This window comes from Triticum urartu, chromosome 5 (assembly GCF_003073215.2).
Source record: "Triticum urartu cultivar G1812 chromosome 5, Tu2.1, whole genome shotgun sequence".
Classification (NCBI taxonomy): domain Eukaryota; kingdom Viridiplantae; phylum Streptophyta; class Magnoliopsida; order Poales; family Poaceae; genus Triticum; species Triticum urartu.
Genome location: NC_053026.1, coordinates 418,322,842 through 418,339,290, shown reverse-complemented (window position 1 = coordinate 418,339,290; position 16,449 = coordinate 418,322,842).

Below are 16,449 nucleotides of genomic sequence, written 5' to 3'. Positions count from 1 at the left end.
TTAGGGACTTGTTTCACATGCGGATAGCCAGGACACTATGCACGTGACTGCTCTCAAACCAACTATGCTCCACCCCCGCCTGAGAAGTCTGTTGGCCGTGGTAAGCCATCACGCAAGATGATCAGTGTCAAGTCAGCTCCCACTGACCGTGGATGTGTGCATCACGTCTCAGCTAATGACGCTCATGATTATCCGGATGTCGTTCTTGGTACACCCCTTGTCAACTGTCATCCAGCTTCGGTTCTGTTCGATACCGGAGCATCTCACTCCTTCATCTCTGAGGGCTATGCTCGATTGCACGACATGCCATTTTGTGATATGCCAACTCCACTTGAAATCCAAACTCCAGGGTCTAGATGGCAAACTACCAGAATAAGCCATGGTAGTGAAATCCTTGTTGACAGACTTGTATTCCTTGCATCACTTGTAGCCCTCAAGTCTTCAGATATTAACATCATCTTGGGTATGGACTGGATGACAGCTCATCATGCCAAGATTAGCTGTTTCACCAGGTCTGTTCGGCTTACACACCCATCTGGCAAGATAGTCACTGTCTCCACTAGAATTGCAAAGCGTCAACTCTATTCTCTTAATGCCAGCCCTCTTCCAGACCTTGAAGATATCCCGGTAGTCCTTGACTTCCCGGATGTCTTTCCAGAGGAACTGCCAGGCATTCCACCTGACAGAGATGTAGAGTTTGTCATAGATCTTATCCAGGAACCGCCCCAATCTCTAGGAGACCTTACAAGATGGCACCCTTACAACTAGCTGAGCTGAAGAAACAACTCGATGAATCCTTGCAAAAGGGTTTCATCCATCCTAGTTCTTCTCCCTAGGCTTGCCCCGTCCTCTTCGTCAAGAAGAATGATGGTACGGACCGAATGGTTGTAGATTATCGTCCCGTTAATTTGGTCACGATAAAGAACAAGTATCCGCTCCCCAGGATCAACGACCTGTATGATCAACTCGCTGGATCCTCAGTCTTTTCAAAGATGGATTTGAGGTTAGGCTACCATCAAATCAAGATAAAAAATGGGACATTCCTAAGACGGCTTTCGTCACTCGTTATGGTCAGTACGAGTACACCGTCATGTCCTTTGGTCTAACCAATGCTCCAGCTACATTCTCTCGCTTGATGAACTTGATTTTCATGGAGTACTTAGATAAGTTCGTCGTGGTTTACCTCGATGATATTCTTATTTACTCGAAGAATGAGGAAGAGCATGCCGAACATCTTAGACTTGTGTTAGAGAAACTCAGAGAGCACCGCCTTTATGCCAAGTTCTCCAAGTGTGAATTTTGGTTGCCAGAAGTGACCTACCTAGGCCACGTCATATCTAGTAAGGGCATTGCTGTCAATCCTGAGAGAGTTCAGGCCGTTCTTGATTGGACTCCGCCTGAAACAGTTAAGCAAGTTAGGAGTTTCCTTGGTCTAGCCAGCTATTGTCGCCGCTTCGTTGAGAACTTCTCCAAAGTGGCCAAACCTCTCATGGAACTTCTCAAGAAAGATAAAAAGTTTGAGTGGTCCTGAGGGAGTCCTGGATTAGGGGGTCTCCGGACAGCCGGATTATATCCTTTGGCCGGACTGTTGGACTATGAAGATACAAGATTGAAGACTTCGTCCCGTGTCCAGATGGGACTCTACTTGGCGTGGAAGGCAAGCTAGGCAATACGGATATGGATATCTCCTCCTTTGTAACCGACCTTGTGTAACCCTAACCCTCTCCGGTGTCTATATAAACTGGAGAGTTTTAGTCCGTAGGACACAACAACTAGAATATACAATCATACCATAGGCTAGCTTCTAGGGTTTAGCCTCTCTGATCTCGTAGTAGATCTACTATTGTACTACCCATATCATCAATATTAATCAAGCAGGACGTAGGGTTTTACCTCCATCAAGAGGGCCCGAACCTGGGTAAAACATCGTGTTCCCTGCCTCCTGTTACCATCCGCCTTAGACGCACAGTTCGGGACCCCCTATCCGAGATCCGCCGGTTTTGACACTGACATTGGTGCTTTCATTGAGAGTTCCTTTGTGTCGTCGCCGTTAGGCTTGATAGCTCCTACTATCATCGATAGCAATGCAGTCCGGGGTGAGACTTTCCTCCCCGGACAGATCTTTGCGTTCGGCGGCTTTGCACTACGGGCCAATTCGCTTGGCCATCTGGAGCAGATTGAAAGTAATGCCCTTGGCCGCCAGGTCAAGTTTGGAAGCTTAAACTACACGGCCAATATCCGTGGAACTTGATCTTCGACGGATTCGAGCCTCTGCCTTGTGCGTCACGCGGTCACGAGGAGTATGATTTAGCTCTACCATCGGACAGTGTCCAGGAGATCGCACAGGCAGCCATTCCGACCCTCAATTCGGAGCCAGTTGCGCCGTCCATGGACGGGTGGATGGACCCCACCACGGAAGCCGTACCTTTGGCGGTGATCGAGCCGAACATCGACCTTACCTTGCACGAGAGTCGTGTTGTCAAACTGCAGGATCCTTCTCTGGCCACGGACTCTGAGCCGCCTGCGCCCGTTCCTATCGAATCCGATTGGGCGCCGATCATGGAGTTTACCTCCGTGGATATTTTTCAGCACTCGCCCTTTGGCGACATACTGAACTCATTAAGGTCTCTCTCCTTGTAGGAGGATCCCAGCCGAACTATGTCCGGCATGAATGGGATGCAGACGACGAAGAAATTCGCGGCCCACCCACCACCCACTTAGTAGCCACTGTCGATGACTTAACCGACATGCTCGACTTCGACTCTGAAGACATCGACGGCATGGACGACGATGCGGGAAACGAAGAGGAACCACTACCCACAGGGCACTGGACGCCCACTTCACCACATGACGTATACATGGTGAATACACCAAAAGAAAACGACGACGAGGAACGGAAGGACGCGGCAAAGGGTTGTCCCCTCGAGAAGCAGTCAAAGCGGCAGCGTAAACGCCGCTCCAAATCCCGCCTCGACAGAAACAACGATCATACAGACCCAACGTTAGAGCAGGGGGAACCATTGCCGGACCACGGCAACACGAAGGATCAAGCCGAACAACCAGACTCTGTCAAATATAATAGTCTGGACGACTTCACACCGGACAGACACCCGGAGCAACAGAATATCTGTCAAAGGCTTGTTGCCACCGCGAGGAGTCTAAAAAAGCAGAAGCAAAGACTCAAGGCTGCACAAGACACACTCGGAATCAGATGGAGCAAAGTACTCAACGCAGCAGCGAAGTACGGCGGTAACCGCCCCACCAAGAGCTACCCGAAGCGGAAGTTGCTACCCGAATTTGATGAGGAGGCCTTAGATCCCCCGCAACCAAAAATTAAAGCGGCCACCTGGCCAGATAGACGATCTCGCGGCCAACATGGAGCGGCAAGCAATGCCGCACATAAGCCAATACGCGATCCACGCGAGGGCTCGCATCAAAAGGACGACGCAACCAGATCCATCTATGGACCATGCAGGCACGCTCCAGCATATGATGCAACACAACAAACATCCGAACACTATGGTACATCTAGATACAGGGGTGCCGCACACCCCCTATGTTTCACCGACAAGGTACTGGACCATGAATTTCCAGAGGGATTCAAACCCGTAAACATAGAGGCATACGACGGAGGATTGAGGACTATATCCTCCATATCCATATGGCTCGAGGAGATGATCTCCACGCCATTAAGTATTTACCCCTCAAACTCAAAGGGCCAGCTCGGCACTGGCTTAAAAGCCTCACTGAAAGCTCCATTGGAAGCTGCGAAGAGCTCGAAGACGCTTTTCGGGCAAATTTTCAAGGGACTTATGTCCGACCCCCGGATGCGGACGATTTGAGTCATATAACTCAACAGCCCGGAGAGTCAGCCCGGAAGCTCTGGAACAGATTCCTTACTAAAAAGAACCAAATAGTCGACTGTCCGGATATCGAAGCCATGGCAGCTTTTAAGCATAGCATCCGTGACGAATGGCTTGCCAGACACCTCGGCCAAGAAAAGCCAAGAACAATGGCAGCATTAACAAGCCTCATGACCCGCTTTTGCGCGGGTGAGGATAGCTGGCTAGCTAGATGCAGCACCAGTGACCCAAGTATATCCGAAGTTAGAAATGGAAACCAGAAATCACGGCGCAACAACAATAATAAACGACGGAATAAAGAAGACAGCACGAAGAGCACGACAGTAAACGCCGAATTCAAAAGCTCTCGGCCAAGTCAGCAAAAGCCGCCCTCTAAAGGCGCCAGAGACAAACTGTCCAGCCTAAACAAAATTCTGGACCAAGTATGTCAGATCCATAGCACCCCCGGTAAACCTGCTAATCATACCCACAGAGAATGTTGGGTCTTCAAGCAGTCCGGCAAGCTCAACGCCGTACACAAGGGGGAAGATACACCAAGCGAAGACGAGGATGAGCCTCTAAAGCAAGACACCAGGGAACAAAGAAAATTTCCACCAGAAGTCAAAATAGTAAACTTGTTACACGTGATAAAGGGGAGAAACAAAGCGGCACTCGCAGATAAATATACCCAAGGGCCTATCACCGCAGAGTCCTGCCACTGGTCGTTTCAACCGATCACTTTTGACCATCGGGATTACTCAGCAAGTATCCGACGTGCAGGATGGGCTGCCATGGTATTAGACCCAATAATTGACAGATACGACTTTACACGAGTCATGATGGACGGTGGCAGCAGTTTAAACCTGATATACCAGGATACAATCCACAAAATGGGGATAGACCCAACGAAAATTTGCCTAAGCAATACTACCCTTAAAGGAGTAACGCCAGGCCCAGGGGCTCATTGCACGGGCTCCCTGGTACTAGAGGTTATATTCGGCTTCCCCGATAACTTCTGTAGCGAACATTTAACATTACACATTGCTCCGTTCCAAAGTGGCTATCAAGCACTACTTGGACGTGAAGCTTTCGCTCGCTTTAATGCAATACCGCACTATGCTTCCCTTACGCTTAAGATGCCCGGTCCACGTGGCATCATTACAATAAATGGAAACATTAAGCGATCCCTGCGCGCCAAAGAGAGTGCGACTGCCTTGGCAGACGCACACTAAAAAGGGCCTCACCAGCTAAAGCATTTGATAGGTCGTCAAGACCACGGACACGGTTAGACGAGTCCAGCGCAGCCATATGTAACTCACACAGGTTTGATAAGCCACACCCCTATTACAAATACAAGGGGCTCAGCGCGCGCAGGAAAGTGGCAATTTTTACTCATCTTGAATTATACATGGTTTCTTCAAACCTACCTTTTTGTATGACAACTTTTCACCTAAGTTTCTCTCTTTTACAGATGACCATCGTGCTACACCCGTCCAGGATACGGTACAACAGAGACACATGCGCAGATGTGCAGTAGGGACCCGCCCCAAGGATTCTCGGATTCTCAGTACAATTGAGAAGGATGCTGGCATCTTGGCATGTGGCCACGTCAGAATAATGCACGTACCTGGACACCAGGGGCTTCTTACAAAGGGCACTATTTAGGCCCGGTTTATACCATAAAGACCGAATACCTTAGGGAGTGTTCGGCGTCGCGAGTTTGGCCTTATATGCATCAGCTCTGAATCATGTCTTTGGTCAAATGTTGGGTTTGCCCGGCTCCTATGTTTTGGTGCCTTACATTCCGCTCTATCGGCTAAGGTAGCACTAGGAGAACTACTGCGATTGTGCCCCGGGTCATCCGGACGGGCACCTCAGTAGAGAAAGCCGAAAACTGACTCTCATGATATAGCGTGAGACTGGTCAACCACTCGATGACCTATCAGAATGTTAGAATTCCTCCGCCTTAACGAAGGGCCGTTTCCCGGCCAGGCATGTACGCACCCCGAACTCGGGAGAGTGCGGAGCCAACAGGGGCTATATAGTAGCCCCACCGTCAAACTCCTATGGCTAAGTGAAAGTGTTAAAGCATTATAGTCCGGTTGCCTCGTTCGCTGCGCTATCACCTCCTTAATAGGACCAAGACATTGGGTTAAGTGTGAACACGCGTCTTCTGCGAACACCTCCGCATTATATGCGTGGGGGCTGAAGCCGAGGACTGCAATCTTTCAGGTTATACACATGTATACATAAACGGCCGCACAGGAGGCATCATATTACTTTCAGGCAAAAGTATAAACACAGCCTTAATAAATTTCATAAAAACATTGTGTTTAAAATGGGAATACATGTCACTCAAACATAATATTCTTCAAGCACTGGGCCTCTATCAAACGAGCACCCTCGAGAACCTCTTCGAAATAGTGCTCGGCAGCCACTCGGCCTATGGCCGAACCCTGCGCCGCAGCAGTGGTAGCGTCCATCTCCGCCCAGTATGCTTTAACACGGGCAAGGGCCATCCGCGAGCCTTCTATGCACGCCGACCTCTTCATCGCATTGATGCGCGGCACCGCACCAAGGAACTGCTGCACTAAGCTGAAATAGCTGTTCGGTTTTGGCTTTTTCGGCCACTACTAATATACGACAGACCTCATGGCGAGTCCGGACAACCTATTCAGTTCGGCCCATTCGGCTAGCTGATCAGTCAATGGAAGCGGACGCTCTGGAACGTTGAATTGTGACCAGAACAGCTTGTTCACTTCACGATCTGTTTGACCTTGGAAGTATTTGGCTGCATCGGCAGCGCTCGCTGCCAAGTCCATATATGCGTCTGCCGAACTCCACAGCCGATCCAGAGGGGCATACCATGGATCTCCGAACTTTCTCCGTAGCATGAACGGCTTCCCAGCCGCAATATCCCCAGCTTCACGCAGCTCCTCCTTCTTCGCTCTCATAGCAGAGCAGGTGTCTTTGTTCGCCATTGTGGCCTTTTCAAGGTCCACTGCCTTCAATTGGTTCTCTTTTTCAAGGACCTGGCAACTGTCAGTGGTGTCTTTCAATTCTACGGCCATCTTGGCCATCTTCTCTTTGCTCTCGCAATGTGCGGCCTTCTCGGCTTTCAACTCTTCGGCCGCCTTCAAAGCAGCCGCATTACTAATCCTTGCTTGTTCTTTGGCTCGGGCAAGTTCCGCCCACAAGGTTTCCACGGTGGCTGCTCCATCTGAAGTCACAACATATTAAAGATACTGGCATCATGCTTCTCTTACTATGTGGCATTCACCAGAAAATAACACTTACCATGTGCCTCGTCAAGCCTCTTGTTAACAAGCTCGATGTCGGCATCCGCCGCATCCAGTTGCCGCGTCAGTTCGGCAAATTCTTGAGTCCGGCTAACCACCGGAGCTCCCACTACCTGCACATTAAAGCGGTATGGTTATTACCTGGGACTACGATCCTCTATTTGCCGGTGTTCTCGGCGACAACCAGAGTCTCAGGGGCTACTATCTACACAGGGCACACCTAAAAATGTGCGGTACCATCACAAATGTATATCATTTTACGCACCTCAAAGCCCGTCAGTAGACTCATAAAGGCATCATGCAACCCGCTTTCGGCGGATGAGATCCTTTCCATCACCGTACCCATCAATGTACGGTGTTCTTCTGAGATGGCTGCTCGCTCCAACAGCTCTCTTAGTCCGTCCGACCGCATACCAGACGGTGCCAGACTCTTCTGTTTGCTCTCTTCGAGAGCCGGACGCTGGGGACTTCGGGTGACTATAGGATTATCTTCTGGCCTCAACGGATCCGGAGAGGCCCTCCGTGACGACACTTCAAGGTCGCCCGCTTCTTGAGCGGAGGAGTCTGGGGGAGGCGTTTCGCTCTCCATCTTCTCCGAAAGAAGATCCCCCGAAGACGAGCTCTGCTGAGAAGGGCTAAGATCCGAACTGCAATAAATACTTCGGTTATTTTCCTCACAGGTAAGGTAGTATATCTCCACTATTAAAGTACCTTTTTGATTACTTAAAGCTCATTGGAGGGATGATCCCCGCGCGGACTTTGTGCGGCAAGAGCACCCTCCAAGGCAGGACCCTCTGGTGGAGATCTCTTCTCCCGCTTGGAAACCTTGGTTTCCGGATCTTCAGAGGTAGTCCTCTTCCTTCCCCGGGGTGAGAGAATGTCCGATTCCTCCCCTCGGTTATCCTCCCTCACAGAGGCGCTCATTCCCTCGGTCAGAATGGGTAGCGATGGAGGCCCGTTTTCGCCCTCATTATTCCCCCCTTTGTCTTCCTTTAAGGGCTCTGGGCAAGGTGCTAGCTCGAGCATCTTTTCCAGTACATGATTTTCCAAACCCTCAGGAAGGGGGGCCGAACACCGAATCATCTTTGCCTTTGTTATCCAGTCCTAGTCAAAGAGCGATTTCTCAGAATGACGTCGTGGTAAATAAGAGAAGGCGTGTTCGGCTGAAGGATTACTTACTTGGTCGGCGGTACGGTTGCTGCTCAGGCCCATGTCCTCGGTGGTATCCGGACACTCTATTTGGGGTCCAAAGAATGATTTGTACATCTCCTCATGCGTCAGGCTGAGGAAATTCTGAATAGTACGCGACACTTTTGGGTTGAACTCCCACATGCGGAGGGGCCGGCGTTTGCAAGGCTGGACTCGACGAACCAGCATAACTTGCGCCACCATAATCAAACTAAAATCTCCTTCGAAGAGATTTTGGATGCGGCTTTGCAGTATAGGCACGTCCTTGGCAGGACCCCAGCTCAGCCCTCTGCTAATCCATGATGTCAGTTGTGGTGGAGGGCCTGAGCGAAAAGCAGGGCGAGCCACCCACTTGGCACTTCTGGGAGCTGTGATGTAAAAACACTCCTCTTGCCATAATCCTGACACCTCTGGAAAGGAACCTTTGGGCCACAGAGCTCCTGCTATCTTGCTTATTAATGCGCCTCCGCACGCTGCATACTGCCCCTCGACCGTCTTCGGCTTCACGTCAAAGGTCTTGAGCCACAGGCCGAAGTGAGGGGTAATGCGGAGGAAGGCCTCACACACAATAATGAATGTCGAGATGTGGAGAAAGGAGTCCGGGGCTAGATCGTGGAAATCTAGCCCGTAATAAAACATCAACCCCCTAACAAAGGGATCCAGAGTGAGGCCTAGTCCTCGGAGGAAGTGGGAGATGAACACGACGTCTTTGTTGGGTTCAGGAGTAGGTACGACCTGCCCTCGGACAGGCAGCCAATGCGAAACCTCGGCGGTCAGGTATCTGGCCTCCCTCAACTTCTTGATCTCTTCTTCCGTAACGGAGGAGGGCATCCATCGGCCTTGAAGGCTAGATCCGGACATGATTGAAGATCCGAAGCACCTGACCTGGGCTTTGGGTGTTAAAACTCGAGGCGGGGGAAGGATTCGATTGATCACGAGAGGGAAAAACGTAAAAGCCTTGTCCCTTTATAAAGAGGGTGAATATCAAGCGTCCTCTCCGTAGCCGTTTTCGACTTGCCTATAATCTAGGAGTCCTAGACACGGTTGGGTTACCCACGCCCGTATTGATGAGAATCCCGTAATAAGGGGACACGAAATTCGCTTTGACAAGAAATGTCGAAAAACTGCCTCGCATTATGTGCGGGGCTAGTTAAAGGAAACGGTTTGAATAATCATCGGGCCATGGCGTAATGTCGTGTTGCCAGAACAAGTCTGCAAATTAGATTTGTGAATATTATTCTCTCTACGGTGGTGTGTGGAACTTATTTTGCAGGGTCAGACACTATCCTTGTATTCAAATTCTTCTGTAATGTATTCAGAGAAGGAACCCGCCTTGCAATGCCGAAGACAATACTGTGCGCCGGACTCATCGTCATTGAAGCCTGGTTCTGGGGCTACTAAGGGAGTCTTGGATTAGGGGGTCTCCGGACAGCCGGACTATATCCTTTGGCCGGACTGTTGGACTATGAAGATACAAGATTGAAGACTTCGTCCCGTGTCCGGATGGGACTCTACTTGGCGTGGAAGGCAAGCTAGGCAATATGGATATGGATATCTCCTCCTTTGTAACCGACTTTGTGTAACCCTAACCCTCTCCGGTGTCTATATAAACCGGAGAGTTTTAGTCCGTAGGACACAACAACTACAATATACAATCATACCATAGGATAGCTTCTAGGGTTTAGGCTCTGTGATCTTGTGGTAGATCTACTCTTGTACTACCCATATCATCAATATTAATCAAGCAGGACGTAGGGTTTTACCTCCATCAAGAGGGCCCGAACCTGGGTAAAACATCATGTTCCCTGCCTCGTGTTACCATCTGCCTTAGACGCACAGTTCGGGACCCCCTACCCAAGATCCGCCGGTTTTGACACCGACAGGTCCCCACAGTGTGAGTACAGTTTTCAGGAACTGAAAAGACGCCTGACTTCTGCTCCCATACTTGTGCCACCGGATTTCACTAAGGACTTTGTTATCTATTGTGATGCCTCACGACAGGGACTAGGTTGCATTCTTATGCAAGATCGTCATGTGATTGCCTATGCATCTCGACAGTTGCATCCACATGAAGATAATTATCCTACACATGATCTAGAGCTTGCAGCCGTAGTCTATGCACTTAAGACATGGCGACATTACCTTCTTGGTAAACGTTGCGAGATTTACACCGACCACCAGAGTCTCAAGTATATCTTCACCCAACCAGATTTGAACCTTAGGCAAAGACGTTGGTTGGAGTTGATCTGAGATTACGACTTAGGGATTACCTACACCCCAGGAAAGGGAAATGTCATGGCTGATGCGCTAAGTCGTAAGTCCTATTGCAACAATCTCATGTTGCAACAGGGCCAACCACTTCTCCATGAGGAGTTATGTAAGCTCAACCTTCACATTGCTCCTCGTGGATTCCTTTCTACCTTGGTGGCGAAACCTATTCTTGTGGATCAGATCATCTCTGCTCAGAAGCAGGATACGGGAATTTCCCGGATCAAGAGAAACATTGACAAGGGAGTTGGGGGCAGTTTCTCCATAGATGATCGAGGTGTTGTTTTCTTTGAGAATTGCTTGGTGGTTCCCAAGACTCAACATCTGCGACAATTGATTCTTAAGGAGGCTCATGAATCTCCTCTCACGATTCATCCCGGTAGTACTAAGATGTATCAGGACCTGCGCCAAAGGTTCTGGTGGACTAGGATGAAGAGAGAAATCGCTCAGTTCATTGCTAACTGTGACGTTTGTCGTCGCATTAAGGCAGAGCATCAAAGGCCTGCTGGCACCCTTCAGCCTTTAGCTATTCCTGAGTGGAAATGGGACAAGGTTGGTATGGACTTCATCACCGGCTTTCCCAGGACCAAGAGAGGGAATAATGCTATCTCTGTAGTCATTGATCGTCTTTCCAAAGTGGCTCACTTCCTACCTGTTCGAGAGAGTATCACTGCTAGTCAGCTCGCTGACTTATATATTTCTCGAATAGTGTCACTTCATGGTGTTCCACTAGAGATCAATTCAGACCGTGGTAGTCTTTTCACCTCTCATTTCTGGGAGAGTTTCCAAACTGCCATGGGCACCCATCTTTCCTTCAGTACCACTTTCCACCCTCAATCAAGTGGTCAGGTGGAACGGGTCAACCAAATTCTTGAAGACATGCTTAGAGCTTGCGTTATCTCATTCGGTATGGATTGGGAGAAGTGTCTTCCCTTCGCCGAGTTTGCCTATAACAATAGCTACCAATCCAGCCTCAAGAAAGCTCCTTTTGAGGTTCTATATGGACGAAGATGTCGAACACCTTTGAACTGGTCAGAAACCGGTGAAAGACAATTCTTTGGACCTGATATGATCCCGGAGGCAGAAGAGCAAGTTTGCATCATTCATGAGAATTTGAAAACAGCCCAATCTCGTCAAAAGAGCCAGTATGACCGCCGTCATAAGGAAGTGGCTTATGAAGTTGGCGACAAAGCTTACCTTCGGGTTACACCTTTGAAGGGTACCCATCGTTTCGGTATCAAGGGCAATTTGGCTCCTCGTTACATTGGTCCTTTTCGCATTCTCGCTAAACGAGAAGAGGTTGCCTACCAGTTGGAACTACCCCCACATCTTTCTCGAGTACATGATGTCTTCCACGTCTCTCAACTCAGGCATTGCTTCTCGGATCCCATCCGCGGAGTGGACCATGGAACGCTTGATCTCCAAGATAACCTCACTTATCGAGAGTGCCCCGTCCGCATTCTGGATCAAGCTGAGAGTGTCACTCAATGTCATAACATCAAGTTTCTCAAGGTTCAGTGGTCTCATCATTCCGAGAGAGAAGCTACTTGGGAGCGAGAAGATCGTCTTCGACTTGAGTACCCCACTTTCTTTCCGCCGACCCCCGAATCTCGGGACGAGATTTTTTCGAGTGGGGGCGAGTTGTCACATCCCTAGTTCTGGTATGACCTAGGCTAGCCTTCTTTGTGCATCATGTTTAAATTCCATTTAAATTTGAATAGGGGATTTGTGAAACCCTCAGAATTCATTCCTGGAAATGACCCAGATAAAAGGTGCTCCAAAAAGGACCAAGAAAATGTTCATGTTGCTCTCTGAAAATATTGGTCAGAGGTAAATTCAAACCAACATTTTCAGGAGCTCATAAGTATTTATTTTGGGCATTTGGAATTAATGCAATAATTATTTGCTTGGATATATATATATGATATATTTTATATATGTCCAAATATTCTGATTTTGGCTGAGGGGCTTTGGAATAACCCCTTAGGTCCCTGCAAAACTTGTCAGAAGAAAATAAAATGATTTAGTATTATTACTTAGTCAAAACAAATGTCGGAAAATAGAAAAGAAAAGCAAAAATGGAGAAAAAGCTTACTTGACCTTACCTAGCAGCCCAACTAACCAGCCCAGCCCACCAGGGGCATCTTAGTCTTCAACCTCTGCCTATTGGCAGAGGCAAGGCCGAGCACCGCGCCGCGACGCGCCACGCCGGCAGCTGCCTGCCTGGCTCCTCCTCGTCGCACTCAGATGTCGCCAGGCACCCCCTGGATCTTTCCCCTCTCTCTCGCTCACTCTCCTCCTCCCCAGCTCTCACCCACGCGACCACTGCACGCAACCGGAGCCGCCGCTTGCCGTAGCCATGGCCACCGGCCACTCCACTCCCTGCCGATGAGTCCCCGAGCTCCACATCGTCGTCCTCTTCATCCACGCCGAGCCATGAAACCGGAGAAGAACCACAACACCGTCCCAAACGTTTTCTTCGACCTCGTTACCCGGAGGTCCTCGTCGTCAATTCACCTCGTCCAGGCCTCCCCCGAGCTCGCGTTTGATGCCATCAAGACCGCTATGAGCTCCCCTCCGTTTCCCCTCCTTCCTCGTGCTTGATTTCGTGTCGTAGCCCTGCTACCCATCGCAACCGCGAGCACCTCGCCGCTGGCCATGTCGCCGCCGTGGCTAGGGCCACTGTAGCTAGCGCCCGAGCTTGCCACCGTGCTCAGTGCAACGCCAGGAGGCCGTCGAGGCACTCCGCAGCCCCTACCATGCCCCGTGGCTCAATTCCGCCCGAACCCGCGCGTCGGCCGCCGCCTTGAGCTTCGCTCCGGCGAGCTCTGGCCGTCCCCGCCTCTCCCACTTGCCCCAGAAGACGCGGACGAGCCCTGGCTCCACGCCCGTGGTCTCCGTGGCCCATTTGGTCATCGGAGGACCAAATCCGAGGCCCTCCGCCGCGTCTGGCCTCGCCGGCGGGTTTGACCCCGCTGACCAGGGGTTTGACCTCCCCTGGCTCGCTGACAAGTGTGCTAGGCCCCTGCTAATTTTAGTTAAGTGTTAGTTAAACCTAATTAGCCTGCTGACACTAACAGTGGGCCCTGGCGCCTTAATCTTTTAGTTAAATCAGAAATAACCCCCTGTTTAACCTATGACACTGACGTGTGGACCCCACACGTCAGGTTTGACTTGGTCAGCCGCCTTTGACTTGCTGATGCATTGTTGCTGTCATGCTGACGCAGTAATGGTTTTCTGGATTTAAAATAAATCAGGAAAATCCAGAAAATGTTATAAACTTCAAACATTCATAGAAATTCAACCGTAGCTCAGATTGAAATAATTTATATATGAAAAATGATCAGAAAAATTCAATCTATCCATCTGTAACATTTTCATGCATGAAAAACCAACCTGTACATGCTGTATATATGAAAACACACTTATGTCATTTAAAGGGATTTTAATTAGAGTTGCATTTGAACCTTTGGTTCAAATGGACCTCTTCCAAGTTAAATGCTAGTTGCATTAACTCAAACAACATCACATCTTCATGCCATGTTCATGCATCACATTGTTGCATATGCTTGTGTATTGATTGCCGACACCGTTCCTTCTCGATAGGTCCTGCTCCGGAGACCGATCCAGAGTACCTGTCAGAGGAGCAGTGCCCCCCTGTTGATCTACCAGGCAAGCAACCCCCCTTGTTCATTCTGATATAATCCTACTCTCTCGCTCCTGCTCTCATTTATTGCATTAGGACAACAACGATTCAACTGCTACTTTATGTTGCGGTAGTTGAACCCATTCCTCTGCATGACATGTCATTGCCACAGTAAGTAGTTAAAACCCACTAGCATGTGTAGGAGTTGTTTGAGCCATGTTGTGTTCCTACCATGCCATTCTTGCTATTGCTTAGAGTTGTGTCAGGTCTGATTCATAAGGAATGAATTGGAGTGTTACGATATGTTCTGATGCTGAGAGTTAAGCGTGTGAACACGATTTGGTAAAGGTAGCGGTGGGAGGCCATGTAGGAGTACACGGTGGGTTGTCTCATTGGGACCGTCCTTAAGTTGTGCAATGACTAGCTACTACCACACAATGGGCTCCGGGCGCTCCAAGCTCTCTCGACTTATTAACCGCCTTGATCTCTGTCCAGGAGTTGCAAATAGTTTCTGGTGTTTGTAGGTAGTGCTATTTTTCTACTGAGTGGCACCCGACAGGGTGGACTTGGGACAGACTAGGCACACGTGGCCCAGTGTACCGAGTGGCACGCGGATGGTGGGCTCGGGAACCCTGTACACATCGTTTGGGGCCGTGAGCGAAACCCCGGCCGGATCTCCTTGCGGATGTGGAAGCCAAATAGGCGATAAACCTGCACTAGAGTCTTGTGTGGTTAGTCAGGTCGTGGCCGACACCCTCGCCAGGCTTCCGCTTGAAGGTTGCCGAGATACATGACGTGTACATGGTGATAAGTGGTGAGAGCATGTGTGAAGAAGTACACCCCCTGCAGGGTTATCATGATCTATTTTAATAGCCGTGTCCTCGGTTATGGACTTCTTGGATGCTTACGTGGTACATAGACAACTTAAAGTGGATACTCTAAAATGCTCAAGAGAAGTGTGAGTGCTTTGGATGGCCTTCTCGTAGAGAGACGGGGATGAATCCATAGTAGTGTATTGATGTGGTGGTTAGTGGACTCGTGTGCGCTGCCTCACCTCAAAGAAGTTTCTCGTTGTCGTAGACAGGATAGCCACTGAGTCAAAGCTGGCTTGCTGCAACTAAACCCCGCATTACCTTCTTGATACAAATGCATGTATGATAGGATCTGATGTAAGTCTTGCTTAGTACCTTTGTACTCACGTTTGCTTTATTTATGTTTTGCAGGTGAGACATCTGTCTCACTAGTAGTACCACCTAGACTTCGACGAGTAGCTTGTTACCTCAGCTACGATCTTGTACCCTTGGGAGGGACTTGTACATAGTCAGGCTTCTCGGCCTTTTTCTTTTGTAGTTGTTTGTACTCAGACATGTAATGCTTCCGTTGCTTGTATGCTCTGAATGATGGGTCATGAGACCTCTATTTGTATTAATGCTATGTGGCTCTTTTGGGCCTTTATCTATATGAGTTTGAGTTATGTTGTGATGCCATGTTGTACAGCACATACTTGCATGTTATGCGTACGTGTGACGTGTATTGCTATGTGTGGGATCCGACAACCTAGTTGTTTATCCTTGGTAGCCTCTCTTATGGAGAAATGTAGTCTAGTGATTCCACCGAGCCATGGTAGTCCGCTATAGCCCGGTTTACCCGGAGTCCTGCTAGCCCAGCACTACTGCTCCGGAACACTTAGACTGGCTGGCATGTGATTCACTTTGTTCCTGTGTCTGTTCCTTTGGGGAAATGTCACGCAGTGACATCCGGAGTCCTGCCTAGCCTGCTACAGCCCGGTTCACCGGAGTCCTGTTAGCCCAGTGCTACAGCCCGGATTCGCACGCTGCTGACCGACATGCTCGATGTTGATTCATGTATGCCTGTCCCCGTAAGTTAGTGCCACTTTGGGTTCACGACTAGTCATGTCGGACCGGGTTCTCTGTCATATGGATGCTAGCGACACTATCATATACGTGAGCCAAAAGGTGCAAACGGTCCTAGGCCATGGTAAGGCGACACCGTGGGAATACCGTGCGTGAGGCCGCAAAGTGATATAGGTGTTACATGCTAGATCGGTGTGACTTAGAATCGGGGTCCCGACAAGCACCTTTATAATCACCCAGTTACGTTGTGACGTTTGGTAGCACACAAAATGTTCCTCCGGTATTCGGGAGTTGCATAATCTCATAGTCATAAGAACATGTATAAGTCATGA